Consider the following 9,633-nt stretch of genomic DNA (forward strand, 5'->3'; position numbering starts at 1 on the left):
ACAAACGGAAAATACAAAGAGCGGAGAGGAGAAACAATAATAGCGAAGGAGACAATGATAACAAAACAGTTTTAATGGGAAATGTTTCAAAACAGCAAAAACAACAAAGCTAAAATTGAAAATTCCTTTATGTCGAAGCGGAGAGGCACTCTCTATCTCTCGTCTTCCATGTACGACAATTAGAACAGTTACTGATGCTTTATATTTAGTTATTCGGTCGGTGGACTTCTAAAAACAAGGATGAGGTTGGAAAAAATTCTGAACAGTGATTTAAGCCAAATCAATGGATTAAATAAATAAACAGGGTTATTTGCGTTAGGTGTCCTATTAGCCCTTTATGGAAAATTAAAAAATGTAGAATGTTGAAGGGGGGTTAATCACTGCGACCCTAAAAATTTATTGTGTCCCCTCTTCTTAAGTATAATTCATCATACATGGGTATTTTTCCGTTGTAGAGGGGATAGAGTATTATCCATGCTCCATTGATGACAGATGTTCTTCCGAGGTGTGGACATCTACCTTCTAGTACGGTCTTGGAAGGTATACACCCTTCCATTTTCTCCAGTTCTTTAACTTGGTTACTCCTTAGACCTGATGCCGGTGTATTCCCGGGTCTATAATAAAGGATATATCTCTCTTTCTCTATTGCTTCCTTGGATTTGAGGTCGTTGCCTATTATGAGGACCTGGCTGACCATGACTCTGGCAGTTCTGGCAAAGGTGGTGATACGTTCGGAGCAGAGGTAAGAGGTACTCTCTCTCTCTCTCTTTTTCCTTTGGAGGAGATGTACCAGGCTGTTTCTTGTTTTCTTTACTCTCCCCATTTCGAGGAGTGTTTTTGCTTTTGCTTTCTCTGGAGCAAATCTTCCGTGGGGCAGTCGGGGATATCACCGTACTCCAGCTCCGCTGAGATCTACTCTCGGCAAGTCATCTAGTCCGCGCTGCTGACCCAGGCCGGGTAGAGGAAGTAGGCTCCCGACCTAGACGAGATGGTAACTTGTGTGCCACTTGTGGAGGCTGGTCTCGCGCAAATATCAGCTGCCTCTCCTGTAGTTCCCTTTGGGGTTGGTCCCTTGAAACTTGCACTATTGATGTTCTCAGTGTTTTGCTGATGTTCTCCGGTGAAGCTGAGGGGAAACCCCCCTCCATCTTCAAAGGTTAGTCAATCCACCTCTACAGAGCTCCGCATGTAAAATATAATTTCGTCTCCCCAAATATTATATTTTAATTTTTAATTTTTTAATTATTCAATTAATAGTTGTTTTCTAATGATGTTAACCCAAATCGGCCTAAATTAAAGTTTTATAAAAAAAAAAGAATATGCATGTTGAAGATTCAGAAAGTCACAATTAGAAGGCAAAATTGTCTCCGGAAAAAACTATACATAGGTTGCCTTTTAAGTTTTTACAATTGCTTGTTTCTTCAGTTGTACTGGACACGTCGCAACCATTCCATTATAGGATCGAAGAACTGTTAATGCCGAATGGTATACAACAATTTGTTTGCCAATGGTCTTCGCGGAAATAAGGAAAAAGAACAAAAAACGTCACACGTCGACAATAAGCTCTCATAAAGCACGTCAAACTACTGAATATTTGAAGAAGAAAAACATCGAATTAATGTCTAATTGCCTGTATTCACCCGATTTATCGCTTAATGACTTTTTCTTGTTTCCCACTCTCAAGCAAAAGATGCGCGGATAGCGATTTTCACCACCTCAAGAATCTGTCGAAGCCTTTCAAAACCATAGTTCTACGATATCAGCTTCAGAGTGGAAAAAATGTTTCCAGAATTGATTTGAGCCTATGCAAAAATATATAGACCTTAAGAGCATAAAACATTAAACCAAAGAAAAGCCATAAAACACTATGTTTCGAGCAACGCAGCGGCTATTTAAGAAGATGGCCAAAGCTAAAGTATTATCAACCCGAAAGAATGGTTTAGTGATAGTGCATTTTCTTTCTCAAGAATAATAAACAGCAAAACTGATAAAAGAACCAGATTGAAATAACAGGAATAAAGGCGTACTTTTATGCCATAATCATAATGGTTTAGTTAGGATAAGAAACACTAGCAAAAATTAATTCCAGAAAAAAAAATCGTAATTTATCATCCACTAAGATCAAAAGCTAACAACAACCTGTAATGAATGTTTGTCGCGGTTTCGTGACCGCGCAACGCTTCTTATCGCCGAAGAGGAAAACTCTGCACGGCGTATTATTATTTTACCTTTTAATTTTCACCATGTTAATGGCTTGCATTAACGCATACAGCACACAATCGAGCCCTACAATTAGTCTTGGGCTTATCTCGCGGCCGCATTTTTAATTGACTCGTAAATGGCTTCACGCGACCGAGCCCTCCAAGGGCGGAACCCTCGTGCACTTGGAGTTACGTGCCGAAGCCCTGTTGCCGATTGTAAGAGAATGTAAATGGAGTACCTAAACGCTCCTACATTTTTCTGTGCTAAAATTTTCCGTAATTTGCTTTATATGTTGAACTAGGTGATTTTTTTTATTAGATGGAGTTTAGCGTTTCAATAACAATTATAATACAATATTAATTGTCTTTATTTCCAATTAAGACAATACTATATTTACGACTTGTGTACCGCGGTCTCAAGATAAGTAGGTGCGAATGGATACGAAATCATAGATCTCTCTACGCTAGTATTTCTAACGGATAGAGATCCTACCGACATCTATCCTTTGAAACACCAGTAAAAATGACTCGAGTCTTACGCATTAAAAGCATGTCTACACACACTGCGACAAGTTACATGTACCGACATATTGCTGCACTTTCGAGTTATTTATTATCATTTGAAACATTCATTAGAAATAGATGAAATTCCCGTCATGTCAGGTGAAATTTAGACTGTGACTGAAAACAATTTGTGGAATCTACTAGAACTACCATTTACCTACTAAAAGTATTGTTCATCATAAGGAACCCGAGATATTATTCTGAACTATGGAGGGTAGAGATATGTGTATTGGAAAAGTGATCATCAAACAAGAAACACTTAAGATAGCGCTGCAGAAGTTCTTCATTTGGAAGAAGCGCTAAAAAATTCCTATCCCCATCACTTTATTTTTTGACGAAAGTCGAAAACAGAATAGTGCCCAATTATTTGAATAATATAATGCTTATATTTCCAACGTATCTCAGTTAGGAAATTTAAAGGAAATTGTTCTAGTTTTTGTGTTCTGTTGCTCTAGCTTAACTTTCAAACTTCGACATAGTTTACATCGATTTTCTTTAGCCCATTTACATAAATACTATTCCTTAAGCTTTTATATTGTATTTTATAATAAAAAATCAATGACAACATTGGCAACACTTTTTGTAAGCTTTTACAAGTAGCTACCTTAAAAATGTTCTGATAGGTCGGCCGAACCTACCAACCATAGCGTGGCTGCCCTTTTGATTAATTGGGGTTTTCCGTGTTTCTGTTAAAACCTATCAATTTTGAGAAGAAATGTTTAGACCTCCCTCAAGTTTTTTTGTGTTATTTATTTATTTTTAATGGCAAGCACATCGTTTAACAAATATTACAAAATAATACACGTAAAAATATAAACAAAACAAAAAGATATAAAATATATAAATATAAAAAGAACACGGTATATCACAAACAAAATACGCGCAACAGGAGACAAATACAGTGAGATTAAATACAAACGTCAAGATTACGTATATAGTCTATTGCAGCGTCATCAGCAGTCAGGAAATCGGAGTAGTTTCCACCGTAAGCTCTTATCTCGCACTCCTCCACTATGTGGCGTACGGTTTGTCTGTCGGCTCCACAGACATCTTACCCCATCTGTGAAGAGAGTCTGCACATCTTCCGTGGTTCGTGCGTATTCTGTTGAGGGATGACCATGTTTTGCGAGGCAGCTGGTACCGCTGGCGGTTTTTTGGTGATGCAGGGAAGGGCCTGACAGTGCTCAGGACATGCCTCTCGCCATTGTTCTTTCCAGGACTCTACTAGACTAAAGCCCATGTTATGTAATTCCTTGGCTGTTTTCATTGTTGGGTGTCTGGATCGAAGCCTATCCATCCCCAAGTCAGGTATGTCACGATGTATAGGGAGCTGGGGGTTGTTGTTTGCCTTCCTGTACTCCCGGAGGAGAGCATTACTCCGACGCAGATGCGCAGGTGGAATATGACTCAGGATAGGCAGAAAATGTATTGGGGTTGTTCTTATAGTCCCGCTGACAATTCGCATCGTGTTATACAGCTGCACGTCGACTTTCTTCGTATGAGCGCTATTCATCCAGACCGGGGCGCAGTATTCTGCTGTTGAGTAAACCAGTCCAAGAGCTGATGTATGGAGCGTGTCAGCCGAGGATCCCCAGGTAGTACCACACAACTGTTTGTGTTGAAAAATATATATATTAGAAAATGATGTTTCTGATTATTTATGTTGTATTTGGAAAAAATATCTTTGTGTGTATTTGCGCCTATGGAATAGTAGAAAGATGAAAATATGTAGAGCTTATAATAGCAAATTTAATCTAAAGATATATTAATTATTTTTTTTGTTTTTTTGTTTACTTCTTTGATTCTCTTTTGTATAATTTTCGTTAACTTATTCTTGGTCTTTGGTCTGCTTTTAATAATACAATATATATTGAATTTAGGATAATCTTTATTAGTATTCCGGTGTTTCGATCATCTTTAGATCTTTTTCAAGGAACAACATTGAACGTAGATATATCTTGTCAGTTATTTTATACATATTTCTATAACTTTTGACATAAAAATATTTCAAATTTATAATTTCAGTCTAATAACTATCTAGTCAACATGTTACATTTTTGTTACATTTTTGAACATGTTACAGTTTGTACAATGATATTTTTTTTGTTATTGATTATTTCGATTCCAAATATCTCGAAATCCAATAGTCGCAGAAATTTTTACCGAGAGACCGTTTTTACGTAAAAATAATCGGAAATGTATATTTTTATTTTTTCACTCAGTGGTATTATATTATACAGATACGGACAAAAACTAATTACTCTTCAGTAGAGGGAGAAGAGGGTTTCTGAATCTTCCATACTGTGGAGGGTGCGGTTGATGACGTAAATCAACTAAGAGCATATAAAAATAGGCTAAATAATAAGAATACACAAGTTTGAAGCAATTTGAATCGCTTTTGAACTGCTTTGAACCGCTTTTTAGCTTAAAACAACAGACCTGTTAATTTTTTGTTCAAACCCGTTTATTTCTATTTTAAAGCGGTTGTTTCTTGTTTAAACCTGTTTATTCTTGTTTATTAGTCTATTTTACATATTCTTAGCTGATTTACGTCATCTTTCCACAGTGTGGAGGATGCCGAAACCCCCTTCTCCCTCGACTCTCTTCAAACCAGTTAAAACTATGTAGGTGGGGCCCTTTAAAAGTAAGAGTCATACTGACATCGAAATCAAATTTCTCTGGTAAAAAACAGCAATACACAAATTTTTATTTAAGTACCGACTTTACTTCAAACAGTCTTTCCAAATAAAAATGAAACTTCTACACCCTGTATCTCCGAAATGAAGTATTTTAGGACATAAAACTATACGAAATATTTTACTTATTTTTATCAACAGAAAATGCTGTCAAAGTTTCCCGAATACAATTCGCACTACCCTGTATATCTCATTAATCTAAGATATTATTAACGTTTCAGAGATTCGCATAGATTTTATCCGATTTGCCGTCCATTACGTTCTAAAGCCCGCGCTTATTAAGTGAGTAATATGCAAAATGAATAACGCTGCCGAATTGACGTGCGGCTATCCCACAACGTCAGTTTGATGTGCAGAATCATTAATATTAACGCAGTGAATAGGTTTTTAAATACCTGCACTGATTCACCTGCCCTCACTCTGTCCACTTTCCATCTCATTAATTTTCAATATATCTAGTGAGGAATCTCTTGACCTCATCCATTCAACAGGTTGCCCATAGGGATATTAATGATTTCTCCTTTGTTCTGTTGGCTGTGTCAGTTTTATTATGTAGAGAAGCAATGTACATAATTTAAAATTATTTTCAAAATGTCAGAACTAAGATCCATACCAAAGTTACATTTTTTCTTATGGAACACCCGGTATTTTATTTCATGTTTGGATTCTTGGGCATAAAATAAGGCATTTTACCTAGCCCTTCAAGTTTTCGTAGAAAATGCATTTTCTGATAATTTAGACCTCATTTATCAATATATCTATGGAATATTGACATTTTAGATTGTTTTTAAAGCAACAAATGAACAGGTGCTAAAAACGATAATATTATCAGCCTATTGGTATACAAAAATAAAAAATTAAATCTTTATATAAGAGTGTACCATTAATTAAATATACCACCATTATTTCCGCGAAAATATTAATTAATTACATATTTAATTGTGTTAGTTAATAAATTATTCTAAATAAATGTGGATTTGGAATCAGAAGTCAATATAATAATAAGTTATAAAAATGAACGTCTCTGTTGTTATAAATAAGCATCCGTCAAAAAATGAAATAAAATTTTTAAGGTGTTTAAACACCACACTGTCTAATACACATACATAATTAAGTTTTTGAGTATTTGGAGTAATTATTATTAATCAACGCAAACAGTCAATTAATGTAGTTTGAATACTGGAATCATATTAACTGGTCCTCTTTTACAAATAATTAAACAATATTTTTATTTTTTAATGACATAAACGAACTCTATCGACATTATTAGTATCTGTACCCTTTAAAAATTTGGTACATCTTTAAAAATAATCAAAAATGTCAATATTCTATGATTATATTGATAATTGAAGTTTAAATTATAAGAAAATGCATTTTCGGCAAAAACCTGAAGACATAGATAAAAATGATATAATACAATTTGATAGACAATTAAATTGTTCATCTGATCCTAATAAAATATACAGGGTGTTCCATTTAAATTCAAGAAGTTATTGGCGTTTATAGCTAGTTATTATTTAAAATACATTTTTAGACATTCTGTATAAGGTAGTACAATTTTTATTATTGCAACACAAAATTTAGTAAACAGAAATACTTTAGTACAATTTTTGGTTATAAAAACTTAAATACGCCTGGAGAAATAAAGCATTAAAATTATTACTGTATTTTGGCATAAACTTAAATATTTCATAAACGGTAAGATTAAAATGCTGAAAACCATAAACAAATTTACCTTTATTTTAATCGTAGAAACTAAAAATGTAATAATATACACGGTGTTCCATTTAAAAAAATACAACTTTGATATTTTTTATTTATTTGGGCCACTCTTTATCTTGTAAAAATATTTTAAAATTGTAGCTCTAATAGTCCTTCAACGAACTCAAAACTTACAATTTGCAAAAATCTTTTGCAAAAAAAAGAGTTTAGCTACAATACTCCGTGTCGTATGTGGTGAACAACCCTGTATATATCTTCCTTGAAAATAGTAAAAAACATTTCAAAAATTGAAAAGGTAACTTCAAACTATTTACGAAGTATCTCATATTACATGTATCACGTTATATCTAATTGTGTTTTCATAAACTGGTCTCATCTTGCTCCTCGCTGATCCAATGATAATCTCACTGATATTACTCAAGTACATTTAATCCCATTATTTTCGTCTACACATTGATTTAATGTTGCCACCGTTTTACATGTCGCGGCTTCTAACAGACAATACCCATTGATTAGACGGAGCAGGTGGAATCTTCAGAGAGATGACCACCGATTCATCTGCCCGATTCAGCCGGCCGAATGGACCAATCGCTGAGATTTCATCTGCCTTTATAGTTCCGAGACAGTACACAGACAGGCTTCTCTACCAATATGGACGGACGAGAAATGGGACCATTGTAAATATTAATGAAGCGGTTTCGTATTTTATTTTTTATATTTTAAAGAGGATGTAAGTATGCTTAGATTAAGAATATGAAGTAAGTATATAACGTTTGGTGCCTAATTTCGTAAAAAATGATCGTTAAGTGTATTTAATATATAGTATGAGTCAACGATAAAGTTCAATATGAAATTTGTTTCATAATTGCTTCTCCATCTCTGTATTGGTCGTCCATTGTCCAATACTTCGTCCAATATAATGTCGTTACATTTTTTTGAGGAATTATATCATCTTTCTATGTGTTCCTTGTATTTGTTTTTATATTCTTTTACTTTTTCTTCTAGCGGTTAAACTAAACTAAACTAAACCGTAAGAAATATTCAAATTTTGATACTGCAGTCTCGGGTTCTTTTTTTGAAAAAAAATCACAATGGCGCAAACGGATCGTGGCTATCTTGATCGGTTTCGAAGCTACAGGGGGATTCTCAAGTTTTATACTTTTTGAAGATGTTCGATAGTTTGTTTACTTCAGCAACCACGGAAAATGAATTATACATTCAGACTTCAGAAATCAGACTTTTTTTCGAAAAAAATATTTTTTTAGATATTAACTATACTTATATTTTTTTAAATAGAACCCCCTGTATATTTTTAAATTTCCTCATTCAGCTTGGCATGGGCTGATGAAAATGGGTATCCAACAAAACGCGTATCCAGAAAACCATTCGCACGGCAACGAGGATAGCAAAATCATCTGCTTGGCGTTCCGGTAATCGAATACTTTCGCCTACCGCTTTGAAAGCGTAACGTTTTTATGTCGAAGTTCTAGAATTTGGGCCCAGTTCTAAAAAGTTTTCTAAAATATGAATTTAAAAAAATGCACGATTTTCAACACCCCCATTTGTGAAAAAAAACATAGAAGTATTCCTGGGGTTGAAAAACACCCCTAAAATATTTGCACTTATTTAAGAATCATTTTGTTGATATGATAATTGCTAAATGTGTGGCTAGTCTATCTTCTCAACCGTGATAAAATATGAAAATATATTGCTGTAATTTGCACTCTGAGCATTTACTCCAACAAATACGAGTCAGTCGTAAAGACACAATTTTTTAGAATGAATAAGGAAGAATATTGTACCAACAACAAAGAAAAGAAGGCGAGTAAACATAAATACTGAGAACAGTATAAATCGTCTTGCTTTTTTCGTATTTTTTAATCTACTGAAATGAAAAAAGCAATCTCTAATTTACTTTGAAGCACTTAGCTGGAGTGGAAATGAAAAGAATTATTTATTCGAATTTAATTTTGAAACTAAATAACAAATTTGTTAAATAAAGATCAAAGGTATTTTTCTCCCGGGGCGGGTATAAATTAGGAATATTACATTTTTGAAAAAAAACTGTAGCTATGTATGAAAGTATTGACGGTCATTAATTATTTTGATACGTTATATGATACGATGAAAAAAAAAACAGGGTCTAGTTGGCTTAGAAATGGGAATCGATGAGATGTTCCAAATAATTTTACATATGAAATGGCGATTTTCATTTCATTTCCACGCCACCCCTGATATGTTACACTAAAAAGTAGAAACTAGCGAATGTGAACAATTACTACTAAAAGTTTACATTTCCCGATTTGCTAACACTACGCCAGTAAAAGTTCAATAACTAATTACAAAATACTTTTACTAGTGAATGCTAGCAATCATTGGGAGCTTACTAATTAATTTAGTACTATACTATTCCAAAAAACTTTCGTGTAACGAATGTGACAAAGGTTTTT

The sequence above is a fragment of the Sitophilus oryzae genome, unplaced genomic scaffold (genome assembly GCF_002938485.1).
Source record: "Sitophilus oryzae breed Bouriz unplaced genomic scaffold, Soryzae_2.0 scaffold_1351_pilon_pilon, whole genome shotgun sequence".
Classification (NCBI taxonomy): domain Eukaryota; kingdom Metazoa; phylum Arthropoda; class Insecta; order Coleoptera; family Curculionidae; genus Sitophilus; species Sitophilus oryzae.